Source organism: Lactuca virosa, chromosome 7, assembly GCF_052849685.1.
Source record: "Lactuca virosa cultivar CGN04683 chromosome 7, Lactuca_virosa_CGN04683_v6, whole genome shotgun sequence".
NCBI lineage: Eukaryota > Viridiplantae > Streptophyta > Magnoliopsida > Asterales > Asteraceae > Lactuca > Lactuca virosa.
Genome location: NC_136432.1, coordinates 21,324,678 through 21,348,140, shown reverse-complemented (window position 1 = coordinate 21,348,140; position 23,463 = coordinate 21,324,678). Strand labels below are relative to the sequence as shown.

At 36.8% G+C, this 23,463-nt stretch overlaps 1 long non-coding RNA gene across 1 annotated transcript; it reads left to right on the top strand.

Moving 5' to 3' along the window:
- The first annotated feature begins 2,306 nt into the window (after window positions 1-2,306).
- LOC145123598 (uncharacterized) lies at window positions 2,307-3,590 on the top strand. Its single transcript, XR_013715205.1, has 2 exons — window positions 2,307-2,502; window positions 3,090-3,590. It is a non-coding gene; the product is annotated as an uncharacterized LOC145123598 (long non-coding RNA).
- Window positions 3,591-23,463: the final 19,873 nt, after the last annotated feature.

The window sequence follows — 23,463 nt, the reverse complement described above, 5'->3', positions numbered from 1 at the left end:
TCTGAATATGAACGATAAATTAGGGTTTCTTAGCTACACATGGCTAAGAACAAATCAAACAAAATATGAAATTGGAAAAGTTTAATGCTTATATATGGAAATCAAAAGTGTTTGCAATGATTAGAAATCTTCAAAATCTCCCACACTTGCCCACTTATGCTCTCAAAATCGTTCGTCTGTGTAAAATGATGGATTTACTCCTTTTTAGCACCACAAGTAATTGATCACATGCTTGACTCAAGAGCATATGTTTTTGGCATGACCATGTGTTTTGAATAAAGGTCGTGTTTTTTGCTAAAACTCCAACCAGTATTTAGACTTGGCTCCATCTTCGGTCTAGCTTCGCCGCAAGTCATGTTGCTCCAAATATATGATGAAAAGGACAAACACAATCCGTGTCGGTGTGACACAGGCCATTTTTCAAATGTGGTCCTTTGCTATGATGAAACACAACGACTCGGGTTATGTCTTCAAGCTTTCTTCCGTGACACGACCGATCCATCTTCTTTTCCTGCTTTAATGCTCCAAGCTTCATCATCCAAGCTCCATGCTCGCCTCCGTAGCTCCAATTATCTGTGCTCCATAATGCCTACAAATTAAATAAAAAATAGTGAAGTACCCTACATCCTGAATAAAACATGCAAGTGCCCAAATAGTTAACTAAATGCAAGAATTAGGAAGTAAAATGCAATGGGAAGACATAAATAGACGTGCAAAATAGGTGCACAAAATGCACCTAACAAAAACTATTAAAACACTATTTATGACACTAGATGATCAATTTACTTCATGATTCCTCAAAGAATTCTTGAATACCAAAACTAGACAAGAGGATACATTCAATGCAGGAAAACAATCTTGGTACATAGTTCCATAATCAATAAAGTTGAATTTCCCAATTAAAGTAAAGTTTTATTCAATATTTCATAATCTCACCATGAGACTAAGATTGGCAATGGATCATAAATTAGAATGGAAATACACAACCTAAGCATAACTCATTGTTTGAAAACCACAAGTCTTGATCTAGAACACTTAGGGTTTGTAAATACCCAATTCATAACATAAAAGCTAAACTTGAATCAAATCCTAAAAATCTCACCATTAGTCGTGAATCAACAAATGGGTCTTGGATTTGAAAGAACATAAGTAATCTAATATCAAGTTCAAGCTCATATCATTGCTTGGAACCATACATTTCGAATCTATGAACTCTAGAATTGAAAATACATAAATCATCAACATAGAAGTTAGATTTGAATCAAATACCAAATAATCTCACCACAAGTTATAATTTGACAAATGGATCATGAATTTGAACTTAAATACAATCACTAAGCATAAATCAAGCTCATAACTAGACAATAAACACCAAATTCGAATTTCACCATTGGAGGTCAAGGAAACCCATCAAAACAACTCTAATCTCACAAATCTCACAATTATTAACTAATTGGAGCTTGGAGATGGATCAAGGAACGAAATTACATCAATAATCTCATAAGAACATAAAAAATGAAGTATGAAATTCGAATTTGTACAAACACATAAACCCTGGGTCGAATTTGCGGAAGAAAGGGTGAAGAAGATACCTCCAAGCTAAATTATCAAGAGGAAATGATGGGGATTCAACCAACAATCTTCAAGATTCAAACACCAATAAAATTTGAAGGAAAATCGAGTTTGAGAGAGAGAGAAAATCGTTGGAAACCGAATGGGGGAGAAAGGGTTAAAGAATGAGAAAAGCTCGAAAAAAAACACAACTTATAATCTGTTCAGCGAAGCAAAAGCACAACGCATTTGTTATGGGGCGGCACACTCCCCTCAAAATTCATTTCATATTTGGTTCTTAACTTAGCTAAAAACTTAATAAAAGTTATCTTTACTCTACAATTGGTCATTCTCCATGATAATTCATGCAAACCTAATTCGAGATACTTATTTGGTCAAATTCTCGGGTTAAACACAAAGTTTTCTCAACTTATCACTTTTGGTCCATAAACCTTAAAAGTTATATTTTTACGCCAAAACTTTGTCACAAGTTTTCCCAACTTATTTACGGTTTAACAATAAGGTTTATTATGGTTAGCAATTAAAACCATTTATTTTTATTAATTAATTTATTTCACTTCAATTTATTTTAATTTGAATTAAATAAGTTTTTTTATTTTACTAAAAAACTTAAAACTTCTAGCCCCGGTTTTTCATTAGGTTACGATCCAACCGATGCAACCGGTAGATTTGACCCGATTTTTAAAACATGGATAATAGGCGTAAAGCCCATTTGGCTGTCAAGCAACACGACTCCATTTTTTTTTTTTTGAGACAGACATTATCAGACATTTTATCACTTTGGGTTTTGCAAAAAGTCGCACGTGACGAACTCTTTTCACCAAAACCCCCCACCCAGTCCCAGTATTCATCGCAGAGGTTTCAGGGTAATTAACGCCCCCAAAGCAGGAGTCTCGGAAACGCAGGAAAGACAACGCAATCGCACGAAAGGTACATACAAATATACAATTAACTTTCCTTTTTAAATCTTTAAGTTTTATCCTACTTGATAGTCTCAATTCTTGATTGACATGATCTTTATCCGAATGTGATTGTGTTTCATCGGCTGAATTTTGTTTGCTAATTGTATAAATCCTTGTTTTGATTCTGTATGACAATAATTTGAAGTTTAAATCAATTTTAATTCTGGAATTGATTTCACAAGTTGATTGTTAGAAGCTCCTTGCACGAATTCGTAAATTGCTATTAGGGTTTTAATGTCTCGGAATGATTTTTCTCCTTAATATGATTTGTTTTGGGCACATAAACACATAACTCTTACAAACAGAAACAAGTTTATCACAGTTCTAAATTTCTGTGTAGAATTGTGTAAATTGATAGACTTGTCTCAAAACTTTATGCATCTTAGGGTGTTTGGTTATAAAGATATGTACATAGTTTTGATTGACATGGTTTATGTGATATTCTTTCATATAAAGATATATTCATGGTTTTGCTCTATCCTTTGATATCATTCTTCAATATGAGTATCAGTTTTGTTGCAATTAGCATCAAACTGACTATTTAAAAGAATCAAGTAATCATAATAGGACCATATGGGTTCAAGAGGAACAAACATATTGCTATCAAGGGCAAGTAGGATCAAATCAAAGCTTCAATCGGTGCTTGAGGCCAAGATTTTGGAAGTTGAAGATGTTTCATATCAGCATGCGGGCCATGCTGCTGTTAAGGACAATGCAAATGAAACACATTTTAATGTGAAAGTTGTTTCCGGTAAATTTGATGGACAGAATCTTGTGAAGCGCCACCGTATGGTTTATGATGCACTTGCGGATGAGCTTGAATCTGGTTTGCATGCACTTTCCATTGTTGCAAAGACTCCTAAAGAAGCTGGACTTTGATTGAAAAAGATTTTATTGATTATTGATGGCAAGTTTTAGTTTAGTGCTTTATTGAATGATGAAATAAGTTTTGGTTTCTTAGTTGCACATTCTTGCTTATTGTGATGAATATATTTGTTTGTTATGATTATTGTATTGAATTTTGTGTTTTTATAACAGTGTGTTGTTGATTATTTATAGGGCTGTTTCCGTGCTTGGTCTTGTATTGTTGTTTTAGTGATGACATTTTTTTTGACATAAAATAAAATGTTGGATAAATATACATTAATAATTTGTAGTTATTGTTAACAATTTGAAATAAGCAAATGAAAGTAGTTTCTTTGCTCACATGATGAAGTGGCCCACAAACAAGACAAAATATAACAAGTTGTACTATGTTTGATGTGTGTTGGTTTGAGACTGATGTTAATAAGACAAAATAACAATTTTTTGTCCCATCCAAAAAGGTGAAAAATGTCGTCGCCCTTGATTGCTCATCTATGCAAATGATATGAATATCCTCTTCATCATCGTGAGAAAAGCCCTACAAAGATGCCAATGGAATAGATGGATAGGTTTAGATGAACAAATAAATTAGAATTGAACTGGACGGGACCAAACAAAATTTCTAGGACTATTTTTGATGATGCGTATTAGGAGGACATTTATGTCATTTGCATAGACGAGAGGTCAAAAGCGAGTCTTTGTCCTATTTTTTGGGTGAGACAAAAGCTATTTTTGGGTGAGACAAAAGCTGTGATTTTCCTCTCATTTGACGTTAATCTCAGTCCTAGGTATACAAATACATCACAATCTATTCTTTTTGTAATCTCATGTCAGTCGTCATGTTTCCCTTATTGATGTTTTTTTTCTTTCAAATCCTTTTGCAATATAATAATGGATTCGCCGTTTTAATACGAGGAGAGAACCTCGAAAAGACGTTTCCGTTTCCGATTACTAGACAAGGGAATCGGTGATTGCCATCTTGTATTCTCTACGATCTAGTAGCCTGAAAAATGTTGGGGGAACTACAAATATCGATCAAAAGGAAAGGTATCGCCCGGTCGATCTCAATATCATATGCTAAATCACTCAACCAAAGTTGACCATGAAAAAAACAAAGGGCATCTTGTTTAATTAGGCGTTTATTGTTACTTATTTTGTTGTGCTTTATATTTTATTTTTGTTTGAGTAGTTAATGATGATGACCAATTTCATGTTGTATTTACTTATTTAACCTAGTCTTAAAAGATATATTTATTTAACCGGAACATGTTCAACCCATCTTTTTGATTAGATTTGTTAACTGATTACATTGATAATGGTGAGATGACTATGTTTTGGAAAGATATGTGGCTTGGGAAATTCGTTTGATGAATCAATTTTCAAGATTGTTTTCTTGTGTGAAGGAATGTACTATTAAACATAGATGAAATGATATGACATGTGATTGGAATCGGAGTAAAATGGTTAATGGCGGAACACTCTTAACTCATATTAAACAAATCGAGGATTTGGTTTAGGGCATGCAATTTACTTTGAAGGGTGATAAGTGGGTGTGGAATCTTGGAGGCAATGTTGAGTTTTCGGGTGCTGAGGTTTGGAAGCATATTAATGATCAAAATTTACCAAATGGTGGTGTAACTACTCGTTGGAATAAAAATGTCCCACGAAAGGTGAATATTTTTTATTGGCTTCTTTGATGTAATCAGCTATTGACTCATATTAATCTTGAAATGAAAGGAGTTGGCATACCTTTGGTTGTATGTGGCATATGTAACACTGATATGGAAGATGTAGTACATCTTTTTCTTACATGTCAAGTTGCGAGGGATGTTTGGTCTTTTTTGGGAAGATGGTGCGATACTTAGTTCCCGATGTTTAATGGTATTGAAGATGTCATTAATCGGATGAACTCAATTCATTTGTCTAAATTCAAACAGTTGGCACTGGAATCAATTGTCATGACTACGTGGTGGCTTTTGTGGAAATTCCGAAACGACATTCTTTTCAACAATCAAATTCTTCGAAGGAATATTTTGGTTGATAGTTAATCGATTATACCTACAATTGGTTCGTTAATAAGAATAGACGATTTAGTATTAGTAGAAATTTGTGGCAATTTAATCCAGGATTGTCTATTCGATTGTAATTCTGTATTTTTCGTTAGCTCTTTGCTAACTTGTCTTTAATAAATCATTTAGCCGTTTGAAAAAAAAATTGATCAATATAAAGGAATTTCATTAACATTGATAAACTAGGGCCATGTGAGCTGTCAATTTTTTTCAAAACAAGAATAAAATAATTCGATTATTAATGTAAAACGACTTTAATATCGACTTTAATCAATGTCAAAAGTAGAGATCCTGATTGTTGAGGCCCAACTAATGTAATTAAGAATGAATAACGAGCTTATTTTCATTTATTCAATATAGAATAAAAAAAAAGACAAACCATACCATCCAAGCAACCTACATTAACTTATATCAGGGTCCATGTGCAAGGTCAATCGTGGAACAATAATAATATTTTGGATATTTCAGAGTATGAATATTAGGGTGTGTTTAGCAAGAAGCGTTTCAGAGCTTCTAGCTTTTGACAAAACGTTCGATTTAAACACAAAGCTTCATTTGGCAGTACGAGCTTTTAACTTTTAGTTTAAACAAAACGCTACAAATCTGAAATGTAACGTTTAAGAAAAAGCTATTAAGCTTTTAGAATCAATTTCCACAATTGCCTTTAAAAATATGTTTATATATTTTTCTTTTTTAAACAATTGTCCTTTTATATAATTTTACACATTTCAAAAGCTTCTAACTATTTTTGTCAAACACTTATATAACAAATAAAAGTTACAGCTTCCAGCTACCAACTACCTAATATCAACTTCTAGCTACCAGCTACATACTATCAACTACTAGTCACCAACTACCAATTAGTTTTGCCAAACACGCCCTTTTATGTGTGGAGTTTCGCACTTCAACCATCAAATTCAAATCAGGAGGGATAAAATTTTTAGAATATATACTAAAGAGAATGTGGGCCAGACAATAATACAATATACAAATACAATGTTAAGGAATAAATATGCATGATGCAACTACACTAAACATTAGTATTCCTTTGCAGTTTGAATGTGAAATGAAGCTTCGACGTTGAAACTGAATTGAAAATTGGAGAACATAAGATAGGATAACTTTTTGTGAAAATGTTCAACATATTGAAGAGATGAAGGATCATAAAGCACGCGAACCCCACCAATTCTGTCGTACATCAATGGTGAATTTCAACATGAACACAATGACGTCCTATTCTCATCTGCTTGGTTCTTCAACCAAAATTCCTATGCTGATTCCCAAATTCTACGATCAATGGGCTGATCGTATGGAAGACTACTTGAACGGTATCGATGAAGAACTCTGGAACTGTATTATTGGTGATGTTCGTCCTCCTGCTGCTGTTCAGAGCATTGGAACTTCTTCAACAAATCAAAATGTCAATGAATAATCTGAGAGATTTTTGAAGAACGAGAAGAAGTGTATGCGTGAATTAAGAGACGCTCTTCCTCCAGTTGTGTACAATTATGTACGAAGCTGTAAAACTGCCAAAGAAATTTGGGATACTTTGAAAGAAAAGTATCAAGGTAGTGAGAAGACCAAAATAAATTAAGTGAAACATTGTCTGGTGGAATTAAGAGAGTTTAAACAGAAAGAAGGTGAATCTATCGAATTGTATTATGATCGTCTGAATGAGCTCATCTATAAGTGCAATCGATATGGAATCACCACGTCAACTATGGAGTTTAATCTCACATTCATAATGGGGCTTCACAAAGAATGGAGGAATGTTAGTCTGATGGTGAAGACTCAACAAAGTTTTGATTATTTCACCTTGAATGATCTTTACAATTTGTTGAAAACTCATGAAACCGAAGTGAATGAAATAGCTGAAGAGTCGAAAATCAGTATTGGTGGTCCACTAGCTCTTGTATCGAAGATTTCAAGGAGAGAAGCTGATAAAGAAAGTGTTGAGAAAGAGAATTTTGAGGATGAAGGTCTTATTGTTAATTCAGATGACGAAGCCGTAGCATTTTACTCTAACAATCGAGTAAAGAAGTTCTTTAAGAAACCGTTTAATGCAAAGTCAAAAACAACTGATGGAAAAAGAAACTTCTCTACGAAGACTGCGAGTGAAGAGAAGAAGATGGAAAAGAAGGAAGTTCGTGTTGATGAGGAGAAGAAGGAGAAAAAGCTCAAAGGAGACTCAGTTTTCGACTGCCATTATTGTAATGGAGCGAATCACATGGCGAATGATTGTATGTTGAGAAAGAGGGATGAGAAGAAAAGTAAGATCAAAGATGAGGCTTACTATGTCGAAAAACTGGAAGAGGTGCATACAAAAGCGAAAGGTTTATCATTGGTGGCCAAAGGTATGGATGAAGACGAAGGTACATACCAGATTTGGTCATCTGGCTCAGAGAATGAAGAAGCACGAAATCCTACCTATGGAGCGATGTTTGCTATGCATGAGGATGAAGAAGAAGAGAAAATAACGGGGAGATGCTTTGTTTCGAAATCTTCGTACAAATCTCCAATGACTTCTCAGGTACGTTATCTTTTGCAATCTTTTAATATTCCCTCTAGTACATATGATTCGATACTATCTAAGTTTGATGCAGCCATTACTTACGTTAATGATCTACTTATTTCTGCTAGTAATGATGCTAAGAAGTCAAACATACAACATTTAGAAATCCAGAAGATGTTGGATTCGAAGAAAATAAAAATAGAATACTTAGATATGCAAATAACAAATTTGATGTGTGATAGGGATAGACTAAATGCATATGTTAAATTGTTGTTAAAACAACGAAATATATACTGTAACTCTGCCAAAAGATTGTATGGAAAATTGACAACATTACATCATTCTTCGGATATTAGCAAAGACCAACATAGGAAACTTTTGCCCTTTTTGGTATTTGAAAGGGAGAAAATTGACTCTATTTCCTATGATTGTGAACTATTGATGAATTTGATGAAGTGCCAGATAATAGATTTGCTTATGGTGTTGTTAAAATTTAAGAATGTCTGAGTGTTGATGAATTAGTAGATATTGTAAACGATACTTTGACCAAAAATGAACAAATAAAGATTTTGAAAAGAACTAAGAATTTGAAATCTGACTCTCAATCTAATTATGCTGATATCGAAGATGATTCTGATGATATTAGTGAAATTGAGGAGGAGGAAGTTATCGATTGTTCTCAGTTGTCTGTCACTAATGTCAGATCAATGGCTAAAGGCAAAGAAAAATGTGATGATTCTAAGGTTAAAGTTGACACTACTCAACCCTCAACTTCGAAAGTTCATGATCTTGACCATGTGACCGTCGAAGATAGTCAAACAGATAGTAATGATGATGATGATGTGTCGAAAGAAACCACAAAACATGATGATGTTCCAAAGGAAATTCCAAGAGTTGTCATTGATCAAGTCTTTGACGAAACTGAAAAATTCGACAAGATAATGAAACAAAAAGGTTCACATTATCTTGAAACAAATACAGTTGTGTATCCAAACTTCAAGTGCACAGATGATGTCATCTTTCCGAATCAGGTTTTTGTCACTACAGGAAATTGTGATAAAATTAAACTTGAATTTAACAACTTGGTTGAATAGGATAACAAGAAAGCGTCGAAAGAAGGATTTTTTGTAAATCAAAGCACTGTCAAAAATAATCTCACAAAGAATTCTTACACCTTTCAAAGACAAAAACCACAACGAAAATGGGTTGAAAAATCTGAAAATTCAAATGAGGTTCCAAAACAAGTTGAAAATGTTTCCAAACATGTCAAAATTAATTATCAAGAGTTTAAGGAACAAATTGAAAAGATTTCTAAAGAAAGTGGAATTTCAAAAAGACAAGCTAGAAAGAAAGTGTTTTGGCAAGTTATTGAGTCTCGAAAGAAATCAATTGTTTTGCCAAATAAATCATCTGAACAGAAAAAGTCTAAATCAGTTCAGACATCTTTTTCAAAGAATATTGAAAACGAGAAAAATCCCGCTCTAACTAAACAGGTCTTGTCTCAAAATAAACCACAACGTGAGTTTTCAAAATCTAACTTTCAAGGGTCAAAATCATATTTTCAAACTAATAATCAAACATCAAATGAAAAGGAATTTGCAAATCATCAATCAACAAGGAATTCATATACAAATCTTCACACAAGATTTTCACAAAATCATTTTTCAAAACAAAGTCAATTTTCGAATAATTCGAAGAATTATCAAAATCATGTTTCTTCACAAAAAGTTTCAACTCAAAAGTTTGATAAAATCAACACTACAAGAAAAGTGACTTTCACACTAAAACAACCAAATTTTCCAAATCCTCCTGCGAAACAATTTTCCAAAGTTTCGTATGTAAAAGGAAATTCAGATGTGAAGAACATTAATCATTGGCTTGAAAGAAAAGGAAAATCATTTCAATCAACGAAGTTCATCAACAACAAATCAAGGAAGCTTATGAAAAGTATTTGAATGAATCTTCGAATGGAAGTTCTTCTTTTAAAGATTCGCAACACACAGGCAAACAGTGGAGGCCTATTTCGAAAGCAAAGGTGAATGAGAAATGTTCTGAGAAGGAAAAGGCGAAAGTTTGTGGAAACTCTAAACCTGTGAATAATTAAATTTATACGACTTTAACTAATGAAGTGGACTTAATTGATAGTCTCAAATCAAAATTTCGTAATTGGGTCTGAGGATCTTCATTTCACAATGTTTTCCAATCTAATCACCAAGGACCCAAACAACCTTGGGGACCTAAATTCTTTCACTGATTGCAGGTTTTGTGTGACGAGCAATATGATGACAAATGGTACATTAATAGTGGTTGCTCTCGTCACATGACTGGAAGGAAAGAAAACTTGCGTGATTACCGAAATTTGGAGAATGCTGGAGTAGTGAAATTTGGCAACAATCAGAAGTGTCAAGTCAAAGGATATGGAAAAGTAACGAATGGCAAATTCACAATGAATAGGGTAGCTTATGTCAAAGGTCTTCAACATAACTTGATTAGTGTTTCGCAACTTGTTGTGGGTACTGGTAATCAAGTGGTGTTTAATGAAGAAGGCAATGTCATTTTGAACATTGACACAAAAGAAGTATTGCTCAAATCCAAAAGAAAAGGCGATATGTTCACTCTCGACATAAAACCCATTGTTGGTGTTCCCAAAGTATGCTTACTCTCGAAAGCTTCATCAGATGTCAGTTGGCTTTGGCATCGAAGACTCTCTCATTTGAACTTTTGAAATCTCAATAAATTGGTGGTAAATGATCCTGTATGTGGTTTACCTGTCTTAAAGTTTGATAATGATACTTTATGTGCAGCTTGTGAGCAGGGAAAGCAACATAGACAAGGTCATCTAATAGTCATTGATTCGAAGATTGTTGAACCACTGGAACTTCTTCATATTGACCTCTGTGGACCATCGACTGTTGAAACAATCAACAAGAAATGGTACATTTTGGTTATTGTTGATGATTTCTCATGGTTTACTTGGGTATATTTTCTCAGGTTAAAATTTGAAACTGATCAAGCAATGATCGATTTTATCAAACACATTGAAACAAGCTTAAAGAAAAAGGTTCGAAAGATCAAGAGTGACAACAGCTTAGAATTTAAGAACAATGTTCTTGATTCATTTTTAACAGACAAAGGAATTTCGCATAATTTTTCTTCGCCATACACGCCTCAAAAGAATGGTGCTATCGAAAGGCGAAATCGTTCACTTTGCGAAGCTGCAAGAACAATGCTGACATATGCAAATCTTCCTCAATATTATTGGGCTGAAGCTGTCTCAATTGCATGTTTTACTCAGAACAGATCGTTTATTCATCGTCGTTTCAACATCACTCCTTATGAAATCATAAATAACCGTAAACCTAACGTGAAATTTTTTCATGTTTTTGGGTGCAGGTGTTTTATTATGAATCTTAAGGATAATCTTTCGAAATTTCAGTCTAAGGCTGATGAAGGAATATTTTTGGGCTATTCACATAATTCGGTTGCATACGGGGTGTTGAATAAACAAACACGAAAAATTGAAGAAACGTTCAATCTTACCTTTGATGCTTATAATGTTAAAAGTGTTGAAAAATATTTCGAACAAAAGCCAATTCTTAATGAATCAAATGATGAATCTGAAAGTGTAAATTTTTTAGATTTTGATTATGATTTAATATTTGGTGTTCCTGACAGGGCTATTGATGCTGAACTTCATGCTAATGATAATCGAGTTCCTGAAGCATCAAAGCATACTGATGAAGTGGAGGGGGAGCACTTGAATTCGACAACAAATTCTCCAGTTCATAACGAAAGTCTGCCAGTTCTACAAACTGATCAAGTGGAGGGGGAGCACTTGAATTCGACTACTCATGTTAAGGGGGAGCATACTTTCGAGGGGGAGAGTGAAATAATGAATGCTGATGTCGAGGGGGAGCATCCAAAAGATAATTTTGTCGAGGGGGAGCAAAATGAAAATCAACCAAATATTTCAAATAATCAAATCGAAATTTTTCATGATACAACTGATACTGTGTCTATTGCAGGTTCAGAGAATGATGAAACATTCGAAGATGCACTATTAGAGTTTGATCCTGCATATCCACCATTGAAAAAATGGACACAAAATCATCCAAAGGAACAAGTTCTTGGTAATCCTCAAGATGGAGTTTTGACCAGAGCTCAACTTCGTGCTAAAAATGAGGTACTAAATATTAATCATTTGCATGTTCAATGTCTTTATTTTGAAACTTGAACCAAAAATAGTCAAGATTGCTATGGAAGATCCTGATTGGATTGTTTCTATGCAATCTGAGTTGGCTGAATTTGAAAGAAATAAAGTTTGGCGTCTAGTTCCTAAACCAAAAGATGTGTCAGTGATAGGGCTAAAATGGATTTAAAAAAATAAAACTGATAAAGAAGGAAACATTGTTCGAAATAAGGCTAGGCTTGTAGTTAAAGGATATTTGCAACAAGAAGGAATTGATTATGAAGAAACATTTGCCCCTGTAGCAAGACTCGAGGCTGTTCGAATATTTTTAGCCTATGCAGCATATAAGGATTTCGATGTTTAGCAAATAGACGTGAAGTGTGCTTTTCTCAATGGAGTTCTCAAAGAAACGGTTTATGTTGAACAACCACCAGGTTTTGTCAATTCTCATTACCCTGATCATTGTTATGTTTTAGACAAAGCTGTTTATGGTCTTAAACAAGCTCCACGTGCCTGGTATGCCACTCTTACTAATTTCTTAAAATCTTCGAAATTTAAACAAGGATCTATTGATCCCACACTTTTTCGAAAGAAAGTTGGGGATCATTTAATTAGGGCTGGCAAATATGTACCACAGAGAACCAACCAACATGTTACCAACCGAACCAATTAAATCGGTAGCCAAGTTGTTTGGCTGGTAATACCATGCCAATTAAGTAGTCTTGGTACGGTAACGATATGAAATTTTGAATACCACGGTTGTACCGTACCAACCAATATATATATATATATATATATATATATATATATATATATCAATTCATAAATACAAAGAAATATGAGTTCTCATATCTTCATGGCTTAATTAGTATAACAACTAACAAGTCTTAGAATCACTAAACTAACACATTGACCGACAAATTTCTTGATACTTATCGTTTGATGTGCACGAGATCGGTGATACATACACTAAAAATTAAAAATGAATGCTAACTTCTCATTCCTTGTACTTGTACTGTTACCATTTGCTTCCTCTAGCAACTTGCTAGGGATGGACCTCTTTTAATCCTTTTAGTGGTTTCCAAAAAAAAAAATACTACCAGAAGCGAGTGAAGCAACGACCAAATGTCTACAAATTCAATTTATATTAATATATAGTACATACTAGATTATGACCCGTGTAAAACGCGAGGGAACATATAAAAAATACACATTTAATAAAATATAAAAGGTATAAAAAGTTGGCACAATAATAATAATAATAATAGGAAGTTCATGAACTGATCAAAACACGAAGTATCCACTATATTCCAGTGTGCTGCAACACATAAGAACACATCAGTTGGAACAAACACAAATATAGATCACACAACAAACAAACAAAAGATACATAAAGAAAATAACAATGTACTTTGGAATATATACCCATATATAGCTTTCTACTTCCATTTTTCTATATTTGACAAAATAGAAAACAAAAGTACGATGCTATATTTGAAAAAAAATAAAAATACATTGCTATTGGCAAAGCAGAAAATAAAAGTAGGATGCTATATTTGAATAAAAAACAGAAGTAAATTGCTATGAAAGTATGAAGCATAAAAAGATACCATAATTTCACAATTTAACCTAGATCTGAACCAACCTGAAACATCGATAAAAGACATCATGTACTGTTTTCCAATCTTTATGTCAAGAATTTGACCATTTGTGAAAAAAACACATAGGAAGAGTTGTAGACAATACCTTCAGACAATAGGGTTATTACTGGTACTTATAGTAACATTTTTGAACATCCCGACCACCGATTTTCCCCACAACAACCCCCGTTCGTCACCTAAACAGGCCCAAGAAAGCAAGAAAATACCAAATCATCCCAATCCCCCTTTAAAAAAGTACAATACTATATTGGATAGGTTTTATCAAAGTAAAATGCATAAAAAAGTACAATACTATTACCATTTGTTTCCTCTAGCAACTTGCTAGGGGTGGACCTCTTTTAATCCTTTTAGTGGTTTCCAAAAAAAAAATACTACCAGAAGCGAGTGAAGCAACGGCCAAATGTCCACAAATTCAACTTATATTCATGTATAATACATATTAGTTAAAAATGTTGGTATATACCAAATACCAATATATACCAACCAAATTTGTTGGTAGCCAAATTAATTGGTACCAAGTACACTTGGTACGGTACTGGTAGCTAAAATCTTATACCAACTATAGTTGGTACGGTACACGGTTTGGAGAAAAAAAAACTCGGTACCGTACCAATTCGACCCCTATATTTAATGCTTGTTCAAATTTATGTCGATGATATTATTTTTGGTTCTACTAATCCTCAATTGTCTAGAGAATTTGAGAACATGATGAAAAGTCAATTTGAGATGAGCATGATGGGGAAGATAAATAATTTTCTTGGATTAAATATTCGTCAAAGCAGAGAAGGAATTTTTATCAATCAAGAAAAATATACACGAAATCTGCTTGAGAAGTTTGGCATGACGAATAGTTCGAAATTGCGAGTACCAATGGCAGTTGGAACAAGACTAAGTCCTTCTTTAGACAAACCAGCTGTTGATCTCACATTGTATCAAAACATGATAGGTTCGTTACTATCCTTACAGCTAGTCGACCTGATATTATGTTTTCTGTGTGCAATTGTGCTAGGTACCAATCGAATCCAAGAGAACCTCATCTTACTGCTGTAAAGAATATTTTTCACTATCTCAAAGGCATAGTTTCGTTAGGATTGTGGTATCCTTCGAAAACGGGGTTTTTCATTCAAGCATTCTCAGATGCTGATCTTGGTGGATGTCAACTCGATCGAAAAAGCACAAATGGCGGATGTCAACTATTGGATGGAAAGCTTGTGAGTTGGCAATCGAAGAAACAAACTTGTGTTTCGATTTCCACAACAGAAGCAGAATATGTTGCTGCTGCAGCTTGTACTTCTGAAATCATATGGATTCAAAGTCAACTGCATGATTATCCAATCAAAATGAAGAAAATTTCGTTGTATTGTGATTCACAAAGTGCCATTCGCATTTGTCACAATCCTGTGCAACATTAAAAAAAAACATATTGCTCTTCGTTATCATTTTATCAAAAAATCACGTTGAAGATGGCAATGTTGAAGTTCGTTTTGTAAAGACAACTGATCAGCTTGTTGATATCTTTACAATGCCATTAGATGAAAAATCTTTTGAAAGGATATTGAATGGGTTAGGAATGATCGATGCAAATTCAGTTCCAGGACTAATTTCGATGGAATGACAAGAGTAGGAAAGATGTCGATTCAACGGTTACTGTTCATGATTCAGCGGTTACTGTTCACAGTCGACGGTTCGACATGCTTCACTTTCGACATCATGCACATTGGTTTGAAAAATTATTCGCTACTTTTGATAATTTCCTAATTTCGCAACTTAGGTACATTTCTTGTTATGTTTGTTATTTTTCTTTACAAATCAAAAACAACAAAAAGATTTTTCATTTTTGTCTTTCTTTTTCAAAATTTAAAAATACCAAAAAGATTTTCTTATTTTTTGAAAATTTTCAATCAAAAATCAAAAATCCAAAAATATTTTTGTTTGTTTAATTTTTTTGTGTAGCTTTTAGCGAAAATGTTTCATGCCACCTGCTTGCTGCTTTTGGGAAAGGTAAACTTTCGAAACTTTGTACTAGTTAAGATGTCCCTAGAAGCATGCTGCAGCATGTCGACCCAAGCCTCCATAACACAATGTGTTTCGATGTCTTAATGGTTTTCTCATCCCGAGGATTCCTTCCCAATTAAGCTATATTCACATTCGTTCCTGAGCTACCTTACTCTTCTCATCGGAGTTAAGAGTTAACTGCTTGGTCCATATTTAGTAGAGGTACATTCGATTCTTAAACCAATCTTTTTCATCTCAAAGTTCTTTCATGATCACACACAATGACATATACCCAAGACATCTCTGGTATAAACCAACCAAGTTATAGGTATGTAAACACTCTGTGTTAATGATCTGGATTCATGAAACCGTGATGAAAGTGAAACCCAAAATTTCGAAACCTATAAGGAATTGACGAGGAACTTTGTTCCAGAATTTAACGAAACATTTGTTTCTGTACCAATTTTCGATACTCCAAATCATATTCTTTCTCTTTGCATGGTCTTGATAAAATGTTCAAAACCCACGACACTTTTACCCAACAAGATCCAGTAATAATTTCGATTTGTGGAATATGATTTCAGTGTGAGTATCTTTCTAATTCCTTGTTACTTGATAAATTTTTTCAAAGCATACTTGCTACTGACTACACTGGTCAAATGGGTAATTTCGGTTACAATTTCTCATACTTATGCTTTGTTGTGATGTGTAACGAAACTTTTAACCACTCATGAAGCCTTATAAAAAGACGCCCTTCGTTACTTCTTAACTAGTATTCAATTGTACTTCACAGGAAACCACACAAGCTATTGATCATCTCTCTTGATGATTAGCGAAGTGATCTTTGACTGGGATCTAACTGCCTTTATGTTGAAATTTTATTTTCGACATCACATAATCAATTTTTTTTATTTTGTTTCTTATCTTTTTCTTTGGCACACATTGCACTCACGAAATTCTTGAGGTTCTGAGTAAAACCAACTCAGGCTGAAGATTTCACAAGTCTGGCACATGACTTCGCTTTTGAACCCAAAAGTGAAAGAGCCCAACCTCCATGCCGAAGGTTTTTGGTCCTTATCCACAGGGTACTTTTGAAAAGACGTCTGATGTGACAGTTTGGTAACTTTGTGGTTTTCTAGGCAAAAGTGCTCATCCCTTTTCCTGACATGACGTGCTTTACCGCTACTGGTATGATTTTCAAGGAGAAACGTGGAAAGCTATTAATGACAACCGTTTGGAATTCAAATTGCGTATACGTATAAAAAGGGAATTGGGGATTTCATTCCAATTTTACACTCACAATACGATTCTCATACGATTTGTGATCTTTTTGTCACTGTTCTTCAAGTTCTTTCACAAACTCTAACAATGGCTGATCATCAATCGCAAACCACTGATGATGTTTCTTCTCAATCTCTTATGAAGATCCAAAGCACAAACTATCAAGTTCAAGGCGATGAAAATGTTTATCCGGAGGGTTTACAGATGCTCATTGTTGCCCTTAAGAATTCTGTACTGTCGACTGCTATGTTCAATTCATTTGCTATTCCTATTTCATGGTTATCTCTGGCTGGTTTTACAACAACATACAACAAAATGATGCAGATTGTCACGTTTCAACTGGTGAATGATAAGAAATTCAGATTATTGAAGAAGCTCTTTGTCTAGATTTTGAACATTCCCAAATTTGAACCTTTTTATAAGGTAACCAATGAGCAGGTGATTCACATGTTCAATGAGATGGGTTATCAACCTATTCTCACCAAGATTAGTGAGTTCAAGAAATTAGGGTTGCGTTGTATTTGGAATTTCCTGTTTGGAATCTATCTTCGGTGCTTGACAGGTCACGGTGTGGGGTTGGATAAAGCACGTTTGGAGGTTTATGCGATGGTGGCTGGTATCTATTACGATTTACATGTGGATTATGCTACTCAACTATGGGACGAATTTGTAAAGAGTATTGGGAATATGAATGCCAAGGATGGGATTTCTTGTGCTATGTGCTGGAGTCTAGTACTTCTGTTTGTTTATGAGAAAGAAGGTATTCAAGTACCTGATAACGAAGAAACGGCTGAGTTTTCTTTGTATCATTTTCCCAAAACAGTTGAAGATGATGTTAATATCTTTCCAACTGTTGCTCGAATTCCAGATTCGATGTTGAAAAAGGTTGATCCTTCGAATCATGTTCTGGTGACTTATTTGCAACAGATCAATACGTCTGTTGAGACTAGGGTTTTGTTAGCTAAGACAACAGAAGGTCCTTCAAATAAGCGAAGAGGATCTAAGAAGGATGCTCAGCCTAGTCCTTCAAAAGTTAGTCCAATTGCAAAAGTGGCTAAGTCTCCAAAGAAAATTGTTGCAGGAGAACAAACTTCGAAGAAATGCTCAAAGCCTATAGTTAAAGAAATTGTCATTCCTTCGAAGGGTTTGAGAAAACCGAGTCCATCTTCGAAATCTGTGGATGTCCGGACGAATTCAATGTCAAATATGCAGCGTGTACATTCGAGGACTCGACTTTGTCGTGGTGGAACGACCACGTTAAAACTCTGACTCTAGCTGTGGCCAACGCCATGAGTTGGGAGGACCTGAAAGCTATGATGCTAGAAGAGTATTGTACGAGGAGCGAGATGCAGAAATTGGAACAAGAACTGTGGGAACACTCCATGAAGGGCTCCGATATTGCCACCTACACTGCTCGATTTAACGAACTGGCAACTTTGTGCCCGGGAATGGTCACCCAGAGGCCAAGAAAGTGGAACGTTACATTTAGGGACTATCCCCTCAGATCCAGGGAATGGTCATATCTGCTAACCCGAGCACCTTCGACAGTGCAAAGCGTTTGGTACAAACTCTTGTCGACCAGGGAGTTCGTCAAGGCATTATAACCACCACGCCCGAACAACCAAAAGGGGGTGATAACAATAGGAAGTTTTGGAACAAAAAAAAGGGCCAAACCGCTTCAGACCCGGCCAAGAAACAACAAACTGTGGCTGTCCATGCCATCACCACCCCTACCGCCCCTGCACCAGCCAAGCAATATGCCAGGACTCTTCCGAAATGCGACAAGTGCAACTACCATCACCATGGAGCCTGTCGAGAAATACAATGTAACAATTGCAATAGGAAGGGGGATACTGCCCGTTTCTGCAAGGTTCCGACACAACAAACCACCCAAGCCGCTAATGCTGGGGTGAGTTGAGCATGCTACGGATGCGGTGAGATGGGGAATTTCAAGAGAGATTATCCAAAGGCGCATAATAGAAATGGCGGAGGCATGGGAAGGGTTTTAGCAATGGTACATGAGGAGGCTATGAGGGATCCCACCGTGGTTACTGGTATGTTCCTCCTAAATAACTCATATGCATGCATACTTTTCGATAGTGGTGCGGAGAAAAGTTTTGTGAACCACCAGTTTAAACACTTACTCAAACAGAAACCCCAATCGTTAAATGAAACATTCACCGTAGAAATGGCCAATGGAAAAACAGAAAGAACTAAAGATATATACATAGGATGCACTTTAACTCTAAACAACCATTCCTTCCAAATTGACCTAATGCCGGTCACAATAAGAAGTTTCGACGTTATCATTGGCATGGATTAGTTAAGTCCTCACCATGTCGATATCCTGTGTTAAGAAAAGGCCGTGTGCCTTAACCTACCAAATAGCGAGACCGTCGTCATTTATGGCGACAAACCCGACACAAATCAACAAATCATCTCTAGTATCAAGGCTCAGAAGTATCTACGCAAGGAATACCACGCCTTCTTAGCCCACGTAGTGGATGAAAAACAAGAAGTGAAAGACATCAAGGATATTCCCGAAGTCTGTAACTTTCCCGATGTATTTCTAGAAGACCTTCTGGGAATACCCCCTGTACGCCAAGTCGAGTTTAGAATCGACTTACTTCCGGGAGCCACCCCCATAACCAGATCCCCATACCGCTTAGCGTTGGCTGAAATGCAAGAACCGTCTAATCAACTGAACGAACTGCTAAGCAAAGGATTTATCAGACCGAGCTTCTCACCTTGGGGAGCACCGGTCTTGTTCGTGAAAAAGAAGGACAGATCTTTCCGCATGTGCATAGACTATTGAGAAATGAACAAGCTCACTATCAAGAACCGTTATCCCCCTACCGCGAATCGACGACTTATTTGATCAACTGCAAGGATCGAGCTACTTCTCAAAGATTGATCTAAGGTCGGGGTATCAATAGTTGTGAATTTAGGAGGAAGATATTCCTAAGACGACATTCAGAACTCGCTACGGTCACTACGAGTTTGTGGTGATGCCCTTCGGTTTGACTAATGCGCCTGCAGTGTTCATGGACCTAATGAACCGTGTGTGCCGACCTTACCTGGATAAATTCGTGATAGTATTCTGTAACGACGTAAATTTCCAAAACAATTTTTCATTTTAAAAACATGCTTTCATTCATAAAATATCATAGTATTCCAATGTATCACGTGTTATCACAATAACAATTCCCAAGATCCTCAAATACATAAATCCTCTCAGTGTGTACGGATCATGCCGGCGCCTTCCCGCGATCCTCGCTAGTACCTGAAACACATAACACAACAACTATAAGCATAAATGCTTAGTGAGTTCCCCAAAATACCACATACAACACATACGCCACTCGAGGCTATAATACGACCCTTCGGTCGATGTGTCTCAGCGGGACCCCCCAGTCCCGTAGCTCGTTGGACCCTCTGGTCCGGTCATAGCTCGTCGGACCCTTTGGTCCAGTCTGTGTCGTTGGACCCTTCGGTCCGGTCTATATCGTTGGGCCCTCCGGCCCGGTTTGTTCAACACATAGCATACATATAACACAATGCACATAATCTCATACATACACATAGCACACAAGACCCTCTGGTCTACACATTAATACCACTCTAGGTAATGTATAGTGAGAAGACTCACCTCGGGTATCTCAGATAATCTCGCACACGAAAACACTGATCTAGTCCCCGCCTAAACACATAAACAGTACTCTCGAATAAATAATGGCTCTCAAAGACTAGATCACATCCCTTCCTACAATCCCACAGAAGGGTAAAAGACCATTTTACCCCTCCCTGACCCAAAAGTCCAAATGTTGACCAAAACCCTAAAAGTCAACGAAAGTCAACAGGGGCAGTACGCGGCGCGTACTAGCTCTTGTACGCTGGGCGTACTCCGACGATCCAGAATCGGGGTCTCAGACCCTTACGCTGCGCGTACATAGATTTACGCCCAACATAAGTCTCAGTTTCATGCATTCATGGATTTTGGTCTTAAATGGTTAAGATATAAACTCAAACTCCAGATCTGACTTCTCTAAGACCACTTAATCCATAAATTCGATACCTTTAAGCCTTTGCATGGCTGTAAAGGTCCCTAATCACTTCAACACCTTTTCCTCTTCCTCATAAGGTCTAGATCTCATGCATGGCTCAATATTTACGTCCAAGATTGGATTTTTATGAACCTACAACTCATTTTACTCTGAAATATAACAGATCTAGGCTTATGGAGACCATTTGCTCATAAAGTCTCCACCTTGGGACCAAAAACCCTAAAAGTTGGTCCAAGAAACACAAATCACAAATGACAAGGAAAGCTTTGAGCTTTTTACCTCAGGAAGAAGCTCCAACCTCTGTAGAACTCAGATCTACTCTTGTCCACCAACTTCTAGCTCCTAAAATGGCCTCCTCTTCTCTTTCACTACCTAGAAATGACACTTTGAAGCTTAGAACACACACACACACAAGCTAGGAACGAAGGGTAGCTCTCTATTGTCCGACGAGCTATGACCGGACCAGAGGGTCCAACGAGCTACGGGACTGGGGGGTCCCGCTGAGACACATCGACCGAAGGGTCGTATTATAGCCTCGAGTGGTGTATGTGTGTGTTCTAAGCTTCAAAGACTAGATCACATCCCTTCCTACAATCCCACAGAAGGGTAAAAGACCATTTTACCCCTCCCTGACCCAAAAGTCCAAATGTTGACCAAAACCCTAAAAGTCAACGAAAGTCAACAGGGGCAGTACGCGGCGCGTACCAGCTCTTGTACGCTGGGCGTACTCCGGCGATCCAGAATCGGGGTCTCAGACCCTTACGCTGCGCGTACATAGATTTACGCCCAACATAAGTCTCAGTTTCATGCATTCATGGATTTTGGTCTTAAATGGTTAAGACATAAACTCAAACTCCAGATCTGACTTCTCTAAGACCACTTAATCCATAAATTCGATACCTTTAAGCCTTTGCATGGCTGTAAAGGTCCCTAATCACTTTAACACCTTTCCCTCTTCCTCATAAGGTCTAGATCTCATGCATGGCTCAATATTCACGTCCAAGATTGGATTTTTATGAACCTACAACTCATTTTACTCTGAAATATAACAGATCTAGGCTTATGGAGACCATTTGCTCATAAAGTCTCCACCTTGGGACCAAAAACCCTAAAAGTTGGTCCAAGAAACACAAATCACAAATGACAAGGAAAGCTTTGAGCTTTTTACCTCAGGAAGAAGCTCCAACCTCTGTAGAACTCAGATCTACTCTTGTCCACCAACTTCTAGCTCCTAAAATGGCCTCCTCTTCTCTTTCACTACCTAGAAATGACACTTTGAAGCTTAGAACACACACACACAAGCTAGGAACGAAGGGTAGCTCTCTATTAAGGTTTCACTCTCTGAAATGGTGGCTGAGGATAAGGCCTTAACATTCCTTTTATAGTGCACAAGCCACAATTTAGGGTTTGCATCTGGGCTGGTTACGCCCAGCGTAACCTTGGGTACGCCCAGCGTACCTTGGCGAGTCCGTGTCCAAATTAAGCGCATGAGTACGCGCATCGTACTCTTCAGTGCGCCCAACGTACTCATTTGCTTTAATATTTCCTTTAAGGGCCAAACTTGACAACTTGGAAAAGAAGAAGGGTATAAGAGATGCACCTGAATTTCAGGATGTTACAATTCTCCCCCACTAGAACCAGACTTCGCCCTCGAAGTCTCATGCTGTAAACAACTCCGGATGTTGCTCCCGCATCTCTGACTCTGTCTCCCAAGTCAGCTCAGACCCCCTCCGATGTTGCCACTGAACCTGAACCAGGGGCACCTCATTGTTCCTCAGAACCTTGATCTTTCGATCCACAATCGCGATTGGCCTCTCAACATAATTCAAGCTTGCATCCACCTGAATATCCTCCAGCGGTACCACCGCCGACTCGTCGGCTATACACTTCCTCAACTGAGACATGTGGAAGGTATCATGAATCGGGCTCAACTCCGCAGGTAGCTCCAACCAATATGCTACCTTCCCCACCCTCGCGGTCACCATGAACGGATCGATGTACCGGGGCCCCAGCTTGCCCCTCTTCCTGAATCGGATCACTCCTTTCCAAGGGGACACTTTCAGGAGTACGAAGTCCCCCACCTGGAACTCTAGCTCGGACCGTCGCCAATCCGCATAACTCTTCTGACGACTCTGAGCCGTCAGTAACCTCTGTCTAACCTGTTGTATCTGCTCTGTCGTCTGCAGCACTATCTTAGTGCTATCCATCACCCGCTGTCCTACCTCTCCCCAGCAAATGGGAGTCTGACACCTCCTCCCATACAACAACTCGAAGGGAGGCGTACCAATACTAGA